Consider the following 25,000-nt stretch of genomic DNA (forward strand, 5'->3'; position numbering starts at 1 on the left):
ATACATCTATATTCAGTTAAATATTTAAACACGTAAACACCATTGCTCTCATGAGTAAATTACACTAGATATTCGTATTTTAGGTAAACCAGTCTATAAAACAGAGAAAATACTTGTTGTTTTACAACATTAAATAAAAACGTTTTCATAATAGCAACATTGCTAAGCCATTGCATCTGTAAATCTAACTCATTCATTTATAGGTTAAAAGATTCATATACTAAGCTTACAACCTCTAGGGCCTTTGTAAGCCTAGCTAAGCAACCCAACTGAATCCTATGAGTTACTGTGCCTTAGAGGTTATCATAAGGAGTGTATCTTAGCTAGGACATGATTTAATAGCTGCCTGTGTCCATCAGAGACATACGTGTCAGACCAGGTGTGAATTTATGATTTCCTATCCATTGGTCCATATTAAGCTCAAATATGGTCAGGGAAGGGCTTTGTTTCACATGGATGGGTAACCTGTCCAAGAGAGTGAGTGTTTTTTGGTATGCATTTCCCTCCAACATGTCCTATTTATCTTGCAGGTAAATTTAGGTCCTTAGATCCAGTAGTTCGGATGGTGTTTGTTTTGCATATATGCAAATGGTCCTTCAGAGCAGAATGCAAGTATGTATTTGTGATTCCCCACCAGTGGCCCAGTAATCAAGGAACCTCAATCCTCACCATTGGCAACAATGGGGGATGTATACAGTGATAGGAAGACAAGCACACACACACACACACACACACACACACACACACACACACACACACACACACACACACACACACACACACACATACTAAAGTGCAATTGCACTTAAGAGCACACAGAGATCACAGTCAGTCTGGGGCTGGCTTCTCCTTCTTTCTCCAGATCCCCAATAAGACTCCCCCACTGGCACAGCTATAGAGTTGAGATTTCAGCTGAGTGGTCAAGCCAAAGTCTCCAGCATCCTCTCTGTCCAACCAGTGCTTTGTGTCCCTGCCCAAGTAGCTGACACACACACACACACACACACACACACACACACACACACACACACACACACACACACACACACACACACACACACACACACACACACACACACACACACACACACACACACACACACACCTGGGAAAGGCTGGCACAGGTTCACTAGCTATGGCCCTTTTTGCCCAGACTATAAGGTAATTATTACCACCACCAGCCAACTCTTTATCAACTACTTTAAGGCCCATAACAAAGGGTGTCCAATATTACTGTGTAATGTTACTATAAATCCATATAGTGGTTTGACCAAGAGCAAGGCTATTAGGAGTGGCCGACACAGTGTCACCAAATAAATATGCAAGTACTCCCAGAACTTAAATATGTCTCACAAATATCAGCCACAATGAAAGGTTAAATATATTTAACAATAAATAATAAAAGAACAAGAAAATACTCAGTAAATAATCACAGTTATGTCAGAGTTCAAAATCACAGGAAATATTTAAAACAATATTGCAGGACAGTCTCAATAAATAAAGAAAACATCTAAGCTATACTTCACTATATTTCTGTCCGAATTTAAGAGAAATTACTGTTCCCTAGTTAACTTACTTACAGAGCAGGCAGATGTGGTGAGCGGATGCCCTTGTCAGGTCAAAGCAAAATACAGAATGCACTGTCTCTCTCGAAGAGTTCTTTAATTAATTCCTGCTCTGCATTTTACAAAATATCTTTTCCACACATATGTTTGTACAATATGACATGCAGTTCTAATACAGCTGTAACACAAGCAATTGCATCATGCTGATATTCACAAATGACACATAACCACTTACAAAATTCCAGATAGCTGGGCTGGCAGTATCTCCTTCTGTCACATTTCTATATAAATCATATTAATATTCAAATGACATGTAACTGTTTACAAAAATCCAGATCACTGGGCTGGCAGTATCTCCTTTTGTTACAGTCTTGTATGCTAGGCATAAATTGCCTGTCAGTAATCTGTAGGAACCAGTATAGAGATAATGCTTTGAGGTGATCTTATAAGATCATGATTGCAAAATTTAATGTATTACATAAATTTTCATAGACTCAAAAAGCAAATGTATATTCACTTAATACATTTCATATACCAATGAGCTGTAACAACTTAAGTAAAGCAGATAGCAATTACAGAACAGATTTTATAAACCAAAAATACCATCTTTGATTAATTAACTGTAATCACATGGGTGCTGCAGTGACAGTAAGCTTTAAGAAGGATAGGAGCATTCCCTCCATCTTTTATATGTGTTAAACTACTTATTCCTATACTGCAATTCTCTAGCTTTCCAGAAGTCCAGTTCCTTTTTTGGTAATTATGTAACACCTAATCCTCTCTTCTTTTTCTTCTTCTTTTGGCTTTTCCCGGTTAGGGGTCGCCACAGTTCTAAAGGCAAGACTTGCATTCTGGTTAGCATTCTGAGTCACGATGTTCATCGTGTTTCACTGTTGCAGTCATTACACTTGGGTTATCCTGCTGGCAGGCTAACCGCAGTCGGCCTGGATTCCAAAGTCTTGCTCCGGCGTCGGTTGCTGTTGCCTCTTCCCCGACGACTGTGCACCAGGGGTATAAAAGATGCAGCCGACGCCATTTTCTTCAGTCTTTCTTGCCGCTCGGTGCCTGAAGCAAAAGCAGTTCGCAAGTGCCGGTCGGCCAACTTGTGAGATTTTCGAATTCGAATTTCAGATCTGAAGTCTTCATTAAAGCTAAGTACCTCATTGGAGAAACTTTTTTCTTGCTCCAGACCGATGTCAGAAAAAGTTAACAATTGTATTTCTTGTGGGAAGCAAATACCTCATAAGGATTTCCATGCTTACTGTATTCCTTGCCTAGGCCCTGACCACGACGTTGCTTATTGTTGGTTTTGTGCTAGATTTAACCAATGCACTATTAAGCGTCGGTATGATTTTGCCTTTCATTACTTTGGCCTCAGATTCAATTATACAATGCCGGCGGAACAGCTGATGACCAGAGTTTATAAAAAGTGCAAGGATAAAGACAAGGACAAGCATTCAAGGTCCAAAACTGACGATGAGGCTTCCTCTAAGCTAATCGTCGGTTCGCCGGTTCTCAGTGAGGCGCTTTCGCAGCCCCTGACACCTGCTACCTCAGAGCCACAGGCCGCTTCCGACTCCCACATGGAGCCGACTGGGCCTCTGGAAACTCAACATATTGGATCCCTGGAAACTATTCCCTCAGATGGGTCCGGAGCCGCTGTGCAGGCATCAGCTTCTGAGGGTGTTTTCAGACCTACACAGTTATATGTAAAGCCATCTTCAACTTCAAAGACAAAGACTAAAGCAGCTCTAAAGACAAAGAATCAAGTACAGCATTCTATAGGACAGACTTCCATGCCTAAAAAACAGATGCTCAAAATGGCCGAAGACCTTATTACTTTGATCAGGGGTTCCCATCCCCCTCCTGATAAGAGGCCTAGGCAAGAGACAGAATATGAATCTTCAGATCAGGTTTCCATTTCCTCTGATTCCTCCTCTGATCAGGAATACTCTCTTCCTCCCTATGAGGATTCTGATGCTGAAGAATCTATTCCTTCAGCTTCTCCTCCTGAGGATTACTCTTTTGGGGAAACCCTGCATACTATGAGGGAGCACTTTCACTGGGAGAGCCAGGATTATTCAGAATCCAAGAAAAGGCTCAGAGATGATTTTCTTTTACTTCCTCAATACAGGCCCCTTGCTATTCCCCCTGTTCTGGACATTGTAGATGATGCTTTTTCAGAGTCCGGCCTGTCTCCAGACTGTATACCCCCTGCACCCGTTAAGCCAGACAGGTACTACAGGGCTCCAGATTCACATATATTTCTATATAAAAACCCTGCTGCTGACCCAGAAACTATATCTCAGGGTCCCAAAGGGGTCAAGGCTTCCACTGCAAAAAAACCCTGTTCCCTTTGATAGGGATTCTAGAGCACTGGACAGATAGGGGAAAAAAGTTTCCACTTCTGCTACCTTGGCTGTAAGGCCTTTAAATTGTCAGTTTCATATGCTTAAATATCAGCAATATTTGATGTCACTGTTAAAACAGAAAATGTTGACAAATTCTGAATGTGGTGAAAACAAGGAAATGCAGGATTTATTGCATGCAGCTGAACAGGTGGGAAAACATACTTTGCAATGTGGTTTTTATTCTTTGGAGGCCTCTTGTAGGGCCGCTGTTACGGGTTCTGTGATTAGGAGGCATGCTTGGTTAAAGGAACAAAATCTGCCTGATCATGTTAAAGCAAAATTATTAGATGCTCCATTACAGCATGATACTTTGTTTGGTGTTAAGGCAGAAGAGGTGTTGAAGGAAATGGAGGATAAAGCGAAATCTATGCAGACAGTTAACGATTTCTTACAGGTACAGCCACCCAGATTTAGCAGGAACTGGCCTTCAAACAATTGGTCCTTTCCAGTGTCAGATAGGCCACATAGAGGCAGATACAGGTGCCCTAGAGGCAGATTCCAGCCCCAAGGCTCATACAGGCCTAAACAATGGGGTGTTTCTACCTCCAAAAGCAGAGAAGACAAATCTCAACCTTATAGGAAACAGTCCCAATGACTTTCCTCTACCAGTACCAAGCACTTATCTGTTGGACGCTCCCTTAGGGGGAAAACTAGCACTTTTTCCACAAAACTGGCACATGATCACCCAGGACAAATTGGTCTTGAATATAGTGTCTCAGGGTTACAGGTTCCACTTTCACACCCTGTCAAAGGCAAGAGGCATGCCAGATCTGCCACACAATCAATGGGCAGTGGCACAAAGGCAAGTTTCATCCCTCATGGACATGAGGGCCATTCAGCGAGTAGCACTACAGGAGCAGGGACAAGGATTTTACTCACAACTTTTCTTGGTACCCAGAAAGGACAAAGCCTGGAAACTAATACTGGACCTGTCTATTCTAAACACTTTTCATGATGTTCCAAAATTCAAAATGTTAACTCTGCAGCAGCTTCTGCCCATGCTGGGCAAGAGGGCTTGGCTTGTATCCTTGAACCTAAAAGAGGCATACCTGCATCTCCCATTCAGACAATCTTGCAGAAGATACCTCAGATTCATAGCTGGCTCAATACACTACCAATTCTCTGCACTGCCCTTTGGCTTATCTACTGTGCCCAGGGTCTTCACAAAATGCCTGGCACCAGTAATTGCTTTTTGCAGACAAAGAGGAATTCAAATATATCCCTACTTGGATGACTGCCTTATTCAAGCAGAGAACAAGGACATCCTAGTAAAGCATCTGGTGTTTGTAAAAAGATTGCTAATTTGCCTAGGGTACACAGTAAACGAAAAGAAATCAAAGCTAGTACCCTCTCAAGAGATAATATTCCTGGGTGCAAGCTTAAATACCACTGCCCAGATGGCTTATCTCACGCCAGACAAACAAAGGCAACTGACTTCTTATTTTGACATGTTGGCAACAAAAACCCAGTTATCTGCAAGAAAAATTCTGCAGGCTTTGGGCTTCATGGCATCCTGCATTCTGTTAATTCCATATGCAAGACTGCATATGAGGAAACTACAATGGTATCTAAAAAGTGTTTGGACTCAACATTGCCACAGCCTGGAAAAACTAATTCCCCTCATTCCCTGCCTGCAACAGGAGTTTCGATGGTGGGCTCAGGCCTGTCAACACAACAGGGGACAGCCTTTCACTTTACCCACTGCCAGGCAGACAATAACAACAGATGCATCAGATTATGCCTGGGGGACCCACTTGGCAGGAAAATGTACTCAGGGCACATGGCCCACAAGCCAAATGCATCTTCATATCAATCTAAAAGAAACGCTGGCTGTCCAGAATGCTCTGACAGCTTTCAAGGATCTGCTTCATCCAGGATAACTGCTGATAAAGACGGACAATACTACAGTCATGTGGTACATAAACAAGCAGGGAGGCACGCATTCCTACCCCCTCTGCAGATAAGCCATGATTTTGTGGAACACAGCATTGACTTTTCAAGTACACCTACAAGCACAATTCCTGCCAGGAAAGACAAATACTCTGGCAGACGATCTAAGCAGAAACCTCATGGATCCTCACGAGTGGAAACTAGATCCACAAATCTTCAGCATGATAACAAGGAAATGGGGATGCCCAGACATAGATCTGTTTGCCTCCCTTCAAAACTGCCAACTACAGAGATTTTGTACAAGGACTTATCACAAACTAGCATGGAAAGTGGATGCTCTATCATTCAGCTGGAAGCACCTCACAGTATATGCCTTTCCCCCACTGCCTCTCCTCCCCAAGGTACTCCTAAAGGTCAGACAAGAGAAGCCAACAATTATCCTGATTGCCCCAGACTGGCCACACCAGCACTGGTACCCAATCCTAAAGAGCTTGTCTCAAGGCCCAGTCTGGACATTACCTCAAATTCTTCATTTACTGACCCAACAATGCAATCAAATACTGCACAGCCAACTCAGAACCCTAAATCTGGCTGCATGGCAGATAACGTAACCATTCAGAACACACCTTTCTCCAAATCAGTTATGGATGTTATTCTGGAGGCCAGGAGCCCCAGCACCAGAAAATCATATCCGGAAATGTGGAAGAGATTCTGTGCTTGGAACCAGGCGCAAGGAATTGACATGCTTGTACCAAATATTCCTCAGATTTTACAATACCTAACTGAGATGCTGGACAAAGGCCTATCCTTTTCATTGATTAAGATCCATGCCTCTGCCATTTCAGCTCATTACAATACGGACCCACCTATTTTTTCACATCCAGTTCTGCAGGGCCTCATAGCCTCTCCTAATTCTATTTAGGCCCAGCCACCCAACCTCAGCTTTAGGATTCAACCCAAGTGTAATGACTGCAACAGTGAAACACGATGAGCATAGTACAGTTGTGTACCTACCATAAATGTAGATGTTCGAGTGTATTCACTGTTGCAGTCCAGGTTACACACCCACCATCCCCCTTTCTTTGCTGGGACTTATGCGTACTTCTCTATTCTATACAAGCTATGTGGTGTATTTGCTTGTAGAGGAAGATTATGTTTTATTTTAGTGCATGCTCTTTTATTGGCATAATTTCTAAGCCTACCCTTTGGGGGGCACCTGACATCTGGGGCAAGAAAAACTGAAGAAAATGGCGTCAGCTGCATCTTTTATACCCCTGGCGCACTGACGTCAGGGAAGAGGTGACAGCAACTGACGCCGGACCAAGACTTTGGAATTCAGGCCGACTACGGGTAGCCTGCCAGCCGGATAACGCAAGTGTAATAACTGCAACAGTGAATACACTCGAACATCTACATTTATGGTAGGTTCACAACTGTACTTTATTTACTTAGTATACAGTAATATTTGCTACTTGTATAAATAACTAGAAGATATTCACTATGCCTTTTGGAGAGTCACATAAGCTACACATATATAGCTGTAGAACTTAAAAGTGAATTAACACAATGTTTACATGTACACAATCTTAAACTTATAAACCACACCCTCATTTGCACTTACAAAAAGGAAAACTATTTAGTCTGAAGTGCCATATTTCTTTACATGCATGCTGCTAACAAATATGTCATAGAATACAAAAGGCACCCAGTCTAATCTGTTTTGTATTCTCTTTACTTGTAATATACCATCTTTGTACTACTCTACTAAAAGTAAAAAATATTAGAAGCCCCTGTGCATAATAACTGCAGAGGCAAGCCCCACCTTTTGGGTAGCCCTCCATGTCTTGTTTTATTTAATGCATATAATAAGTCCAGAGCACTCCTATTTCCCTATAACCTCACACATGCCAAACTCACTGTGGCAAATCTTTAGGTAGTAGAGAATTTTTGTATTTCATATTAATTTTTTTGTGGGCAGTTGCTTTTTCATCCCACTGCATCATCCTATGACCCATCTACACACATGTCCCTTGCCTGGTCTGCCAACTACCTCATAAACCCCTCAGAATTCTTCTAATAGGACAGAGGTTGAAAGGGACCTTAAGACAGTCTGGCCATCAGCATCCATGGGGGGGGGGGGACTTCTATTTATGATCTACTCTGTTACTCCCTCTTCCTTATACTTTGATGGTAACCTCTGAGGGGCGGGAATGCAGTGGGTACAAATGGAATTTAACCCATACAGCAGCTCAGTAATGTCCCCACCCTATTCTGTCCCCCTTGGATCACACACCCCCAGTAACAACACCCTCAGCTTCTACCTGGGATCATTGCAAGAGGTGAAAAAAAATACCCTCCCATTGTAGATGACAATGCTCAATCTAAGCCACCAGAGTGGCGATATTTCATATTAATGGCTTTATACTTCTTAGAAAACATCTAATAACATATTCCAGAATTGATTGTACAGCTTTCAAAATACATGGCGAATCTGGCAGATAATTAGTATTCTCACCTCTCAATATTGCTATTTAGATTTATATATATTGCATTCTTTCTTTCATTCTTCATATACAAGAAAAAAGGGACATAGATTTTTAATCATCCGTTGTGAACATTTATGTTAATACACCTCAGGATTATACTCCAAAATAAAGAGAACTCTGTTCTTCTCATCAACATTCCAGACAAAAAGTATATCGCTTATTTTATATTATATTATATCCCATTATCTTATACAATTGCAAGCACCTCTATCAGTGAAAAAAGCTTAAAATACCATGTGTGCAGTATTATAAGTCAAATTCATGTACTGGCCAGCATAAAGAAGCATAACCTGCAGTAAGCATATACAGCAAGCTCCTTGGGTTGAAATAAGAAAATGCATGGACTAAACTTTACAGAGATTCATATATATTCCAGAACTTTCCATCAATACTTAAAGCAGAAATTAAACTTGCATTTTACTTAAACTACTCTGTCTTATTCTATTACATATTACTTGCGACTTCTGTTTTGGTAGAGCTAAATAATTTCTCAAGATCTAGAAATGAGAATAAATTAGTACATTTATTTTAGCCACTATGCAAATATGCACTATATTTTCCCTTTTGTCTATGAAAAAAAAACTCCTACCACTTATTTACCCATCAATGTATGAATATTGGAACAGAAATGCTGAAATGCTAAAGTAAAAACAAATTCACCATAATTTATTTTAATGCACCCTCTGGAGTCATAGGCATTTGGAAACCACAAGAAATAAGCCAGGCATACCACAGCAGAGAGTGGAGGATCTCTATAAAGGGTGCAGATTGCCTCTTGAGCTGCAGAAACATACCAAAAGTATGGATTTTGTACTTTAATATGTAAATAAGGTAGTCCCTCAACAGGATCAAGCACAAAGGTATCACTACTACGTTACTGTTTCTTTAGATATTTTAAAAATAAAGTAAGCCTGAGATTTGCATGCTAAAATATGTAAATAAACATTTTAATGACATCCCTTTCCCTTACTGAAGGAAGCGGAACTAAACAGCATTTTATATTACATATCTTCCACAGGAGACGTAAAAGTGGCATACCATTTTGATACTGTGAGAAGTTTCCATCCATCTATCCATCCTCATCCCCTTTTTCTATTTTTGTACAGGAGGTTGGGCTGTCGCTTCATCAATGGCAATCGTTTGGAAGTATAGTCCAATTAAATGACATTACAGAAGTAAAAACTCATTAATCTGTCTATATCTATCTATATATCTAGATATATATATATATATATATATATATATCTAGATATATATGTTGTTGTTGTTGTTGTGTCTTTCGGCTTATCCCGGTTAGGGGTCGCCACAGCGGAACTCCAGTCCGCTAATGTTTGGTAGTGGATTTTTACATGCCGAGTTACCAGCCCTGTCGCACAACCTTCAACGAAGGCACGCCCATTCACTCATGCCTCCACACAGAAGACACTCTAGCTGAGAATTGAACGCGACGACGTCTTGCTGTAAGGCAACAACGCTACCGCAGCACTACTACCGTGGACTATATATATATATATATATATATATATATATATATATATATATATATATATATATATATATATATATATGGGTCTAGGACATTTCACTGAATGCACATTTCACTGAAAGTCAAATTAGTGTGCTCTTTTCACTGAAAGCTCAATTCATTGAAAACTCAATTCACTTAAACACTTTTCACTGAAAGTTATACATGGCCTTTTTCCCACTATAGTGCAACCTGTGAGTTAGTATATATAGTAAGGGGGGTGTAGGGGGCAATCAGGGGGTGTGTTGTAGCCCCTCACATATTTTAAATATTTTGAACTATACTTGCAATTCCAACATATTACTCTTTTCCGAACATGATATATACTTAAAATATGTGGGGGGGGCTACACCCCCCACACCCCCCTTACTATATATACTAACTCCAGGGTCGCACTACAGTGGGGAAAAGGACATATATATCATTCAGTGAAATGTGTTTCAGTGAATTGAGTTTTCAGTGAAATGTGCTTTCAGTGAAATGTCCTAGACCTATATATATATATATATATATATATATATATATATATATATATATATATATATATACACACACACACACACACACACACACACACACACACACACACACACACACACACACACACACACAGTGGATATAAAAAGTGTACACACCCCTGTTAAAATGCCAGGTTTTTGTGATATAAAAAAATGAAACCACAAATTAGTTTAAGGGTGTGCACACTTGTGCAACCACCTACTGTTAGGGAAGGAAACATACGTAATAAAACAGAATGTAAAGAAATAAATTGGATCATTAAATTACATGCAGATCAAGGTAAAGGACTTAATGAAAGAGCGTCATTGAAACCTATTCTGAGAGCTAGGCGACTGAAGGTCAGATAAATAGTTTCCTTTACATAGTCATAGAAATAGCTCATTAGATTTTTTAGCGCATATATATATATATATTCATTTATTTTAGATATATTTTTTATATTTTTCACAAATAAATTTACTTAGTATAGTTCTATTTATTTATTGGTTATATATATGTGTTCATTTAACATGAGTCCATATATATATGCATTTATCTTATATATATATATATATATATATATATTTTTTTTTAAATATTATGTTTTTATTGATTCTAATATGAATTTATCTAATATTAGGAATTCAATTTCGAAATATTTTATGACTAAGTAGTTTATTAATTAATTATATATTATGTCTTATATATTTCTTTAGTGAAATTGATGTGGAGTTATATATTTATACCATCATTTTAGTCCTGATACATAATGTTGACAATAGTCAGGATTCTTATGTGCTAGATGCGATGTTTATTTCTATGATATTTTGTATGCAATGGTTGGGCTACTATGTATTAATATATATATTTACGACATCTAAGTATTTGAACACTATTTATTGGTGTAGGCAGACTAGCACCTTTAGTATCTGCCAGTGTTGATTTTTATTTCAAAATGTATCAAATTGAAATGTATTATTTTATTATTACTTAATATAATAGTAGTAGTCATAGTCCTAACTTTATATGTTTTTTAATCATAAAGTTAGACAGTACATAGGGTTGATTTATGTAGCTAGTTTCTTGTTGCTATACACTGTGTTTTTAAAAAAACGACAAGAATGGCTAATTGGTTACTTACGTCATCAGTATTTATAAAGGTAATTAATTGTATGTTTGAATTTCAACAGTCTGAAGAAGCTACGGCGAAAGCGCTTACTGTTTGTGTACGCTCTCCATTAAAAACGTTTGTTCGAATATCTTTCTGCAGTTCGTGAATACTTTTTTTGGACATTCATAAGACTTAAGATTTAATGTGAGCTCTGGTTGTCTCCTAGTCTTTTACCTGGATTATATATATATATATATATATATATATATATATATATATATATATATATATATGTATATTGACACACACACACACACACACACACACACACACACACACACAGTGGATATAAAAAGTGTACACACCCCTGTTAAAATGCCAGGTTTTTGTGATATAAAAAAATGAAACCACAAATTAGTTTAAGGGTGTGAACACTTGTGCAACCAACTTATTGTACGTTTTTTATTTTTTATATTTTTTCCCTAACAGATTTTTTTCTTTTCAATCGAATTGTACATATTATAGGTCACATTAAAGGTGGGAAAAGTTTTGAAATTATTTTTTGTGATCTCATATTCTTTTTCTTTTTCTATCGTAAATCACATCAGTATTTTTCCATTTAATAGGGGACATGTGCACCTCAGCTATATAAGTTGATATCCTTGTATTTGTGTTTGTCCATTCTTGCAGATCTTGTGTTCTTAAGAGAAGCAGTATTTTTCCAGATGCCCTTTTCAGTTTATATGTTTTTGGAGATGAATAGTTCCAGTCCATAGCTTTACAAAAAGTGAATACATTCTTTATTATTTATTTAATTAATTAATTTATTTATTTTGCATTTGGTGACCGGGTTTGTCCGGCTGAGCTTTTTCAGTGCAGGCCCATGGAGAAAAGCTCCTCCTCTTCTACAGATTATCGTTTACAGAAATAAGTAAACAATAAACAACTATTTACAGAAAATATTCAAAGCAACATATACATGAAAAATAAGGATTTACTACATTAAACTAATGATTATGTCTGTCAGATTTAGAATTCTACATCATTCAGTTTTGTCACCAGACATAAACATAAAATCTTACATTATGCAGATAAGAATGTATGTAAAGCACTTAAGATAGAGAAGTTAATGTGAGACCAGGTCTAGAAAGTTAAAGAAAGTTACATAAACTGGGAGCAGATAAAGGTATGCAGTTAAGGTTGATAAGCCGTTTAATGGGGGTGAGTACAGAGGCAGGTCCATTGGCTTAACAGGTATTCTTTAGTGGCTAGCTTGAATTGACTTGGTTGCTTGAGTAACCTGATCTCTAGTGGGAGTTTGTTCCAGGCCTTGGAAGGATTATAGCTGTAGAGAATACATCTTTTCTTAGTTTTAAGTTTGTGGATTTGTAGCAGATCTAGGTTAGAGCTCTGGAGGGATCCAGCAGGTGAATAGTGGGAGATGACAGATGATAGGGTAGGACAGTAAGAAGGCTGATAAAGGATAGAGTGGATGATCTGGAGTTGAGAGAGAAGAAGCTTTATGTTTCTGGTATGTGAAATAACTTCCTCAAGAGTGTTAAAATCCGTGTTTATTTCTTTAAATAGAAATACTTTAAATCTGACAGATTTTTGTTTCTTTTTCTATAATCTTAGTAGAAATTTCATTACAAAATCTTATGCTGTTTCCAGTTTTAGCATAAGTATTAGTCACAGCAGCATTCGGGATTAATTTCTTCCCAGGTATTAAAATAAATAAATAAATGCTTACATACGTACATACAATTATACATTTTGAGGAGCTTGTGTCTTTGCTAGGGGGATACAAAAGCAAACTATGATTTATTTCTATCCTATAGAAAAGTCACTTCTACAGATGTAATATTTTTGGAAGTCAGAAGGTTAAAAAAATAACCATGTTGTTATTGCCATCCTCCATCTTTCATCGTACTCTACAATCTCAGATTTTTCCTTCTTTGCCCATTTTCTAAATCTTCCATTTCATCGGTAAAGCCATGTATTCCCTTTTATTTTTATCTGCTAGTTATATCTAATAAAGATGTCTTAATGCCCCTTAGCGGAGCTCTTTATCATGTTTTTAGGATGTTCGATTCTTTATTATTCTCTTCTTCAAAACCTATTTTCATGTATAACTGATCCATTTTACAAAATAATTCCCGCAGAGACGTCATAACCTGCTGTACGTTTTTAAGTCTTTTCTTCTGGGCATTTACTATTAAAATTATCTAAGGGACCTCATTTCTTACATTGTTCCATTTTAGCTAATTGTAGGAGAGTTAATAAATTCATCACTAAACTGTGATTCACAAGTCAAGCAAAAAACGTGAAGCAAATCTTTTGTTATGAAAGAGCTTCTTTTTTATTTGGTAAGTTTGGGACATTCCCATGAGATCTTTTAACTGATGCTTAGCAAGTATTGTTCATTCCTTCACTGGATCGCTGTTTAGGTTCATAGATCAGTGGATCTCATTGATCCGGAGAGTGGATCTGGAGCATTTCTCCCCGGGCCTCCGCTGAAAACAGGCTCTCTGGAACCTAGTCGGACTTTCCCGGTCAACAAATGTTAAATAAATAAATAAATAAATAAATGGATCATTAGTGGACGAGCCAGAATACCCTAAACTGTAGGTACTCATTGACATGACTAATTTATACCTTGTTTGGAGCTAGGATGTATTTAGAGTTTCCTATCTGCTTGCCCAATTTATGCTTAAGGAAGATCAGAGGTATACTTTGTTTTACATTTACAAGAACTCTATTCCACAAGACAGTTTCTCTGGAATATCTGTCTATCTCACCAGCAGGTCTTATTTATGTTTCAGTGGATGTTAAAATCTCAAGGGTGTTATTAAGTTTGGGGGTGTGCAGAATTTCACATAGGATTATATCCTGTTGAGGCTGTGTACATTAGACAGAGATCCCATCTCAAAAGAGTCTGGAGGAGATAGAAATAAGAGCTGGGTCATATGCTTTGACAGGTATATAACACAAAGGACATTATACTGTGTTATGATCATGATAAGGAAGCAGTACAGTGGGATAATAACTTCCTTACATCTGGAAGAAATATTCCTGGTCATTAGTCTAAGTAAAATGATTCTCTAACAAGTGGATACATGGTGATCAGATAGTTCATTTTCAATGCCCAGGTCTCTAATAGCTGAGTAAACATTCTGAGGAGTTTCACTTATGTGGTTGGTGTATGGATACCCAGTTTTGCCAAAGGACACAATGCTTCATTTCTTGAAATTTATTTGCAGGCTGTAGGCCAGGCACCATTTATTGGTATATAGTAGTCTCTGCTGAAGACCTTCTGAGAAAGAAGGTTGGATGATGTGAGGACAGTGAATCAGGAAGTGCAACAGATTAGCAAGGAGAAAGTAAGGACAGCTATGAAGAGGATGAAGAATGGAAAGGCTGTCAGTCCAGATGACATACCTGTGGAAACATGGAGGTGTTTAGGAGAGATGGCAGTGGAGTTTTTAACCAAATTGTTTAATGAAATCTTGGAAATTGACAGGATGCCTGAAAAGTGGAGAAGGAGTGTTTCGGTACCAATTTTTAAGACTAAGAGTGATGTGCAGAGCTGTAGTAACTACAGAGGGATAAAATTGATCAGCCACAGCGTGAAGTTATGAGAAAGAGTAGTGGAAGTTAGGTTAAGAAGGGAGGTGATGATTAGTGAGTGGCTGTATGGTTTCATGCCGGGATGGAGCACTACAGATGAGATGTTTGCTCTGAGAGTGCTGATGCAGAAGTATAGAAAAAGTCAGAAAGAGTTGCATTGTGTCTTTGTGGACTTAGAGAAAGCATATGACAGGGTGCATAGAGAGGAGTTGTGGTGTTGTATGAGGAAGTCAGGAGTGGCAGAGAAGTATGTAAGAGGGATACAGGATATGTACTAGGGTAATGTGACAGTGGTGAGGTCTGCAGTAGGAGTGACAGATGTGTTTAAGGTGGAGGTGGGATTATATCAAGTATCAGCTCTGAGCCCTATCTTATTTGCAATGGTGATGAACAGGTTGACAGACGATATCAAATAGGAGTCCCCATGGACTATGATATTTACGGATGACATTGTCATCTGTAGTGAGAGTGGGGAATGGGTTGAGAAGACCCTGGAGAGGTGTAGATATGCTCTAGAGAGGAGAGGAGAGGAGTGAAGGTCAGCAGGACTAAGACAGAATATATGTGTGTGAATGAGAGGGAGGATAGAGGAATGGTGAGGATGCAGAGAGTAGAGTTGGTGAAGGTGGATGAGTTTAAATACCTGGGATCAACAGTTCAGAGTAATGGTGAGTCTGGAAGAGAGGTGATGAAGAGAGTACAGGCAGGGCAAAGCAGGTGGAGAAGTGTGTCAGGAGTGATTTGTGACAGGTGGGTACCAGTAAAAGTGAAAGGGAAGGTCTAAAAGAGGGTAGTGAGACCAGCTGTATTATATGGGTTGAAGACAGTTGCATTCACAAAAATGCATAAGTCAGAGCTGGAGGTGGCAGAATTAAATATGTTAAGATTTGCATTGGGTGTGATGAGGACGAGATGTCAGGTAAGAGGAAAAGAGGAAGGCCTAAGATAAGGTTTACGGGTGTGGTGAGAGAGTATGTGGGGGGTTGGTGTGACAGAGCAAGATGCAGAGGACAGGAAAAAATGGAAACAGATGATCCACTGTGGTGACCCCTAATGGGAGCAGCCGAAAGAAGAAGAAGTTAGTCTCTGCTGTAGAATTTGGATGTAGTGTTGATGACAGTTCCAAACTTGCAGTTATCTTTCTCGGACAGGGAAGTTAATTGCAAGAAATACTGGTGCTGTAAATTGAAGGCTGTTGATAGATATCATTGTCATCCTGTTGTTGTGATGGGTTTCTGTTGTAGAAGAATTGCAGAAAGCATCTAAAAGTGTTCATTTTGTTTTCTGTTTAATATCTGATAAAATCTTTGATGGCACAAAATGCTTTTCACAATTATTCTTAGTTATGAAGTACTCTTGGATTGCAGGTGAAGGTGGCTTTTATTTTTGGTGATTTCAAGACAGCAGTACTAAGCAAACTATTGTATCTACATAGTTTCATAGGTAGGTACTAGGCTATCAGCTCTAGGGTCTAAACAAGCCTAGCCATAACAATTCCCTGGCTATTTCTTCCCCTGGACCCCTGTCTAGCAGGGTGACTGACGTGATCCCCAGGGTAAATTTCCTATCCCCGATCCAATCGTCAAGATTCCTTTTGAAGAGGGCCAAGGATGCACTGTGCTTATTCCAGAGTATGGGGAGTGTCTGGGTCAGGGTCCTATCCCGCCAGCATGTTTTGTTCATTGTGATGACAAGGTTTAGGTCTCTGAAGCATGTGGCTCTGATTGATTGGGATTTCTTTAGGTGTAGCATGTCCAACAGCTCTGGGTTTGACATGGCCTTGTATGTTAAGCAAGATCGCCTCTGAGTAGATGATTTGCGACAGAGTATAGCTGGAGTTTTTTTAGTCGGTCAGCATAGGGCATCTGCTTTAGGCCTGTGATTCTTTTAGTGAGGTGTTTCTGCGGCCTTTCCAGTTGTTACAGATGTGTTGTGAGGTACATACCAAATGGGGAGTTGTACTCTATGATGGGTCTAATGAAGGATGAGTACAGTGGGATCATGACCTCCTTTTTTCTGGATGAAAAGCCCTTAGTGATGAGGTGTCCCACATAGAAGGATTTCCTGACTGTTGTGGCGATGTGGTTATCGAAGTTGAGACCACTGTCCACCTGTGTTCCTAAGTCTCTTATCACACTTTCAGTGTTTAGTGTACTGCCACCTATGTGGTAATTCATGGGTACATGTTTTTTTCTCAAAGGGGATAACTATACACTTCTTGGCATTGAGCTTGAGCCCATGGCTCTGGCACCAAGCATCTGTTTCTGTAAGGCCCTTTTGTAGAATATTCACATAATTTGGGGATTCAATAATGGCTCTCAGTTTGCAGTTTTCTGCAAACTTTGTTAGCCAGAGTCCCTCAGTGTTGGCCTGTACTTCAGAGAAGTAGATGCCAAACAAGAGCGGTCCCAGGACTGAACCCTGAGGTACTCCACTTGTCACTTGTCTGAAGCTGGATTTGGAGTCGGCTACTTTTACAGTGTGGGTTCTGTCAGTAAGCCAGTTGGCAACCCATTGAGTGACATAAGGATTTATGCCCAGCTTAGTAAGTTTATCTATGATTCCAGAGTGGGGGTGGTGTCAAAGGCCTTGTGGAGGTCCAGATAGGCTGTGTGGACTGCCTTACCTTTGTCTATGGCTCTGGAGACTGATTTGAAGAAGTCAATCAGGTTCAGGAGACAAGATCGGCCCTTCACAAACCCAAACTGGGTGGGGTCCAGTGTTTGAAGGTTGCCAATGTCTTTGTTTATAAGTTCCATGATAATACGTTCCATGGCCTTGCAAGATCAGGCTCGTCAGACTGATGGGACAGTAGTTCCCAGGATCCAAGGTGGATCCCCCATTGTGGAATGGGATAACTGTAGCTGTGTGCCACTCAGTGGGCACGAAGCCTGAGGTGAGGCTATGATTAAACATGACACTTAGGTGAGGTGCCAGTTCATTTATTTTGTAGTTCATGTAGTACACAGCCCATGATGTCATCTGGTACCATGGATGCTGTATTCTTAGCTTTGGAGAGTGTGTTTTTTACCTGTGCGGCCGTGATTACCAGAATTTGGCAATCTTTCTGTATTGAGATGGGCCCTTTAGGGGGTGAGAGGGGGGTGAAGTTGGCACTGAATCAATCTGCCAGGATATTGGCAATGTCCTTGGGATCACTGTATTTAATGCCATTCTGTTGTAACTCAGAGCAGATCTGTGCATTGCCATTTAGATTCTTGACATAGCTATAGAATGCCTTGTGGTTGTCTTTAGAATCTTTGACAATTTTATTTTCGTAACCAGCTTTGGAGGATCTTATGATGGATCTCAGCTTCTTACTGAGGCTGGTAAGGGAGTTTTTGGATCCTGGGATTTTCCTCTTTTCTGCAACAGTTTCTTCCTTCTGTTGTATAGTTTGTTTATGACAGGGGACCAAAAGATTAGCTTCTTTTTTTTGGAGGAGAGCATCTTGATTCTATTTGGGATGGCACAATTCATGCACGAGTGGATGTAGTCATACAGTGCTTTAGTGTAGGATTCGGCAGTCGAACTTTCAGTTCCCGTCTGCATGGGTGTCATGAAGTTTGTCACTTCTGACTTGAGTAGCATGAAGATGGCCTTGGAGAAGTTTTTTACAGATGTTTCCTTACTGGGGGGGGGTGTGGATGTCAAAGGTGATTAGCTTACAGTCAGACCTAACCAATGAGGGGGTGACCCTGATTTCCCATGTTGGCAATGACCAGATCCAATATATTGGAGCCCCTGGTGGGACTATGGATTAGTTGATCCAGGGCATTGGAATTTATGAATTTCAAGAACCGTTGGGCAAAGGTGTTGGTACATGACTAGTTTTCCCAGTTAATGGCAGGGTAGTTGAAATCACCCAGTATTGGGGTGTTTGGTTGTATGTTTAGAAAGGTGTAGTGACAATCTTGGGGTATGGTGGGGGATCTGTAGCAAGCTACAATTTGGATTGCAATCTTACCTAGTGTTAGTTGGGTCTATGTCAAATCTTCAAATGCTGGAAATGTTGAATGTCATATGGTCGAGGCCATATGACTGACATTTCAAGTGTTCGAAGATTGACTTTTAACGGCGCCGTATGGTGCAGAATGGGAGAATTTCCCTTTTATGCACTGAAGTGCAGTCTCAGAGTTGGTATATTTAAGTAGGGGGGTGTGGGGAGTGCAAGGGGGCTTGCCCCCTGCTCGCACTGTTAAGGTGTGTTTTTCTTTTTCTTTTTATTATATATTTGAACTTCCGAATGTCGAACATATGGTCTCAACCATATGGTATTTGACATTTTGGACATTCAAATTTATAACATAGACCCTGTTAATTGCACCTGGAGAATTTTGGATGCATTGTGTTGGGCAACTAGCCTGGAGGTGTGAATATCCTTGGTGAATATGGACACTCCTCCACCTTTAGTGTTTCGGTCTTGTTTTGGTGGCCGAAAAGTGTGGTAAGAGTTGTAGCCTGGTATTGCAGGGGTGCTCTCTGTAGCCTTGAACCAGGTCTCAGTTAATGCAGAGATATCGATTTTCTCCATTTTTGGAGTGCCTCGAGAGATTGCATTTTGAGGTTTAGCACTTCTGAACGAATGTATTTTTTTTTTACTGCCAAACAATAGGGTGCGACTTACAATATCTAGGCCTAGAATCCTTGCATGGTTCCAATGTGTTTTTTTTTTCTATTCTTGTGAAGCAGTTGATGATTTTGCCATATGTTCAACTATCTGCTTTGTATTCTACAGTTGTGGAGTTGAACATTTTTTCTTTCTGAGGGCAGTGTTCATTTGGCTTAAGTAGATGAGACTTTCATGTATGGTCACCAAATTAAATGGTGCATTTATACTGCCTTACATCCAGGTTTCTGCCATTATTTTCTGTTGTTTTAAATTGTTAGAGAACTTTGGAGGAGCGTCAAACTCATACTCAAAACAATATAGAATGTTGGCAAAGATACATTCATGGATGTTTTTGATATGGATGTACTTGTTCTGTAACAGAATAGTGAGAATGACTGTAGAATTAGGCTTTCTTCTGGTGTGATATTGTTATCTTGTCTCTGTGTTGCACTTCAAAGGATGGAGAGTTTCTAGAGAATTATTTCTAATCACTCATCTTATGCGGCTGTTGTATATCTATCTGTTGTTGCCATGAATGTCGGTTTGTAATTGAGCTGAGCTTACGTGTTTCCTGATTGTTGATGTGGTATCTGTTTGGGGAAAAAGAATATTTGTAGCATATTTGATTTGGTCTACTCTCATTTCTTTTGTTTTTCATTTGGTATTTTGCAGGTTATTTATGACTGGATTGTTTGTGTTTTAGATGTTCATCATGCATACAGCTTCAGTCATTACAGATGGGTTATCCTGCCGTCAGGCGGGTCCTCGATCAGCCGAATTCCAAAGTCTAGGTCCGGCGTCGGTTGTCATCACTTCTTCCCTGATGTCAGTGCGACAGGGGTATAAAAGAGGCAGCCGACGCCATTTTCTTCAGTCTTTCTTGCCGCGCGGTGCCTGAAGCAGAAGCAGTTCGCAAGTGCCGGTCGGCCAGCTCCTGAGATTTACGAACAGTATTTCAGCCGAAGTCTTCTTTAAAGCTAAGTACCCCATTGGGGAAACTTTTCTTGCCTCAGACCAATGTCAGACAAAGTTAATAATTGCATTTCTTGTGGGAAGCAAATACCGCATAAGGATTTTCACTCTTTCTGTATACCTTGCTTAGGGCCAGACCACGACGTCTCGGCCTGCCGTTTTTGTGCTAGGTTCAACAAGCGCACTATTAAGCGCTGGGCGGAGTTCGCCCTTTATTATTTTGGCAAAAAATTTAATTATATCATGTCGTCGGATACACCGACGCCAGTTTTAGGCAAAAGACGCAAAGACAAGGACCGACATCCGAGGTCTGCTCCGAGTACTGAGACCACGCTTAAGCCGACTACCAGTTCTCCGGTTCTCAGCAAGGCGCCTACGCAGCCCCTGACTACCGATGAAACTATTTTACCGGTGTCTTCAGTACCCGAGGTCGCAGGCTCCTCGGTCTCCATTCCCACGGCAGATACCGACGCCACTCTTGGCGGGGAAACCGAAAATTTAGTGAGGCCTGCCATTTCTGAAGGCGTCTTCAGGCCTACCACCTTCTCTATTAAATCCTTCACTAAATCTAAAGCTGCCATCAAAACTAAAAAACAGGGTCCTCAGACCTCCTCTCAAGGCCCCATGCCTAAAAAACAGATGCTTAAAATGGCTGAGAATTTTATAACTCTCATCAGGGGTTTTCAACCCCCCCCCTCTGACAAAAGACCCAGACTAGAGGAAGACTACCCTTCCTCATACCAGGCTTCTATTACATCGGACCATTCTGAGGATCAGGATTAAGCCTATTCCCCTTTTGAAGACTCGGATGCTGAGGATTCTATTCCCTTGCACCCTCCCCCCCGAGGACTACTCTTTTGGGGAAACCCTGCATACATTGAGGGAGCACTTCCACTGGGAAGGCCAAGATTACTCAGATTCCAAGAAAAGGCTCAGGGAATTTCTACTGCTTCCTCAACATAGGCCCCTGGCTATCCCTCCTGTTTTAGATATTTTGGATGATGTGTACGCAGAAGCCAGTCTTAATCCAGATTCTTTGCCTCCAGCCCCTGTTAAACCAGACAGGTATTACCGGGTTCCTGATTCTCACCAGTTCCTTTATAAAAGCCATACTGTAGACCCAGAAACAATTTCACAGGGTCCCAAGGGAATAAAGGCCTCTACTGCTAACAACCCTTTACCTTCAGAGAGAGATTCCAGAGCATTAGAAAGGTGGGGGGAAAAAGGTGTATACATCAGCCACTTTAACCATGAGGGCATTAAACTGTCAATTTCATATGTTAAAGTGCCAACAGTTTTTGTTATCTCAGCTGAAAAGCAAAATGACACAAACAGAACAACCAGATTTGAAAGAGTTGCAGGATTTGTTGCATGGAGCAGAGCAAGTGGGTAAACATACCTTGCAGTGTGGTTTTGATGCTTTAGAGGCCTCATGTAGAGCTGCTGTCACAGGGTCTGTCATACGTAGACATGCTTGGCTCAAAGAGCAAACCTTACCAGATCATGTCAAAGCAAAGCTATTAGATGCACCACTTCAAAAAGATGTATTGTTTGGTGTTAAAGCTGAGGAGGTACTAAAGAAAATGGAGGAAAAAGCGAAATCTATGCAAACAGTTAAAGATTTCTTGCAGGTGCAACCTCCATGCTTCAGCAGAAACTGGCCTTCAAAAAATTGGTCCTTTCCAGCCACGGACAGATCTCAAAGGGGAAGATACAGACGCCCAAAGGGTAGAGGACAACCTCAAGGATCTTACAGAGCTAGACAGTGGCAAGCACCAACCCCAAGAGGTGGAGAAGATAGACCACAGTCATTTAGAAAACAGACACAATGACTTCCCCCTATGCCTGCCAAACAAAGCTATAATGGCAGCATCTTTGGGCGGAAAACTGGCATTATTTTCAAAAAACTGGCACATTGTTACAAAAGACAAATGGATTCTGGACATTATAGACAGAGGCTACAGGTTCCACTTTCACACCCTTCCAAAAATGAGAGGCTTGCCAAACCTGCCACAAAATCAATGGGCAGAGGCACAAAGACAAATTTCCGCTCTCATGGATATGAAAGCAATTCAAGAGGTACCTGCAAAAGAACAAGGTCAAGGTTTTATTCCAGACTATTTCTGGTACCAAGGAAGGACAAAGATTGGAGACCCATCTTAGACCTATCCATCCTAAACACATATCTACAGGTACCAAAATTCAAGATGCTCACATTATAGCAGCTTCTTCCCATGCTGGGCAAGGAGTCTTGGCTGGTAACGTTGGACCTCAAGGAGGCATACCTGCATGTCCCTATCAGACAAGATTGCAGAAGATACCTCAGATTTCTTGCAGGTTCAACCCATTACCAATTCTCTGCATTGCCCTTTGGCTTATCTACTGTGCCCAGAGTGTTTATGAAATGCCTGGCATCAGTAATTGCCTTCCGCAGACAACAAGGAATACAAATCTACCCATATCTGGACGACTGCCTGATCCAAGCAGACAGCAAGGACATTCTATTGCAGCATCTGGCGTTTGTAATAAAACTGTTAAACTACCTGGGATACACAGTGAACAAAAAGAAATCAAAACTAATACCTTCTCAACAGATAATTTTCCTGGGTGCCAGCTTAAATACAACCACCCAGATGGCCTACCTCACGCCAGACAAACAAGGGCAACTGTCTCAATACTTCAACAAAATGGCAACTTTAACCAGACTAACTGCAAGGAAAGTCCTGCAGGCTCTGGGATTCATGGCATCTTGCATCCTACTGATACCATGTGCAAAGCTGCATATGAGGAAACTACAATGGTACCTAAAAAACTTATGGTCTCAACACAGCCACAGCTTGGAAACAATTATACCACTCATTTCATGCTTTCAAAAGGAATTTTTTGTGGTGGGCTCAAGCATGCCAAAGAAACACAGGTCTCCCTTTCTGTTTACCTCAAGCAACTTAAATCATCACAACAGATGCCTCAGACTATGCCTGGGGAGCACACATGGAAGATCAGTGCATTCAGGGAAAATGGTCCCAAAAAGAGAAGCACCTACACATCAACCAAAAGGAGATGCTAGCCATGCAAAATGCTCTTATGACCTTCAAAGACCTACTGTATCCAGGCCAGCTATTGATAAGGACAGACAACACCACAGTCATATGGTACATAAACAAACAGGGGGGAACTCATTCATACCCCCTGTGCAGGCAAGCCATGACCCTGTGGAACACAGCACTGGAATTACAAATTCAATTACAGGCACAATTCCTGCCAGGGAAGGAAAACACACTGGCAGACAACTTAAGCAGAAATATAACAGACCCACACGAATGGAAGTTGCATCCTCAAGTCTTCTCAAAGATAACTCAGGCATGGGGACAGCCAGACATAGATCTATTTGCTACCCACAGAAATTACCAGTTGAAAAAATTCTGTTCAAGGACCTATCATCCACAGGCCTGGAAAGTGGACGCACTCTCCTTCAATTGGACAACATTGACAGTCTATGCCTTCCCGCCTCTTCCTCTACTGACCAAAGTTCTATTAAAAGCCAGAGCAGAGAGGCCACAAATGATTCTCATTGCTCCAGACTGGCCACGACAGCACTGGTATCCTCTCCTAAAGAGCCTGTCACACTCACCACCATGGATACTACCTCTAGTTCCTCTTCTGTTGTCCCAGCACAACTACAAAACCCTTCACAGCCAGCTCAAAACCTTAAATCTAGCTGCATGGAGAATACCTTAATTTCCCAACAGACTCTCCTCTCCAAGGAGGTGCAGGATGTCATCTTGGAGGCCAGAAGACCCTCTACTAGAAAAACCTACTCCGCCAAATGGAAACAATTTTGTTCCTGGAATCAAGAAAAGGGCCAGAATCCTTGGGTAATAAATATACCTCAAATTTTACAGTACCTAGCTGAGATGTTAAACAGTGGCCTTTCCTTCTCCTCCATCAAGATCCACGCTTCAGCCATTTCTGCACAATACAATACAGATCCTCCTTTATTCTCACATCCTCTATTAAGGCAGTTCCTCAGAGGGGCAAAAAATATAAAACCCCACGGAAACCACCAGTCCCAGCTTGGGACCTCAACTTCGTATTGGAAAAGCTGACCCTGCCTCCCTTTGAGCCGGCTTCTTCCACAGAGCTACAATACTTGTCATGGAAAACAGCCTTCCTTCTGGCCATTACCTCAGCACGCAGGGTTTCAGAGCTACAGGCCCTCATGGCTGTGCAACCATTCATCATT

The sequence above is a fragment of the Protopterus annectens genome, chromosome 8.part0, assembly GCF_019279795.1.
Source record: "Protopterus annectens isolate FY-2018-M chromosome 8.part0, PAN1.0, whole genome shotgun sequence".
Taxonomy (NCBI): Eukaryota; Metazoa; Chordata; order Ceratodontiformes; family Protopteridae; genus Protopterus; species Protopterus annectens.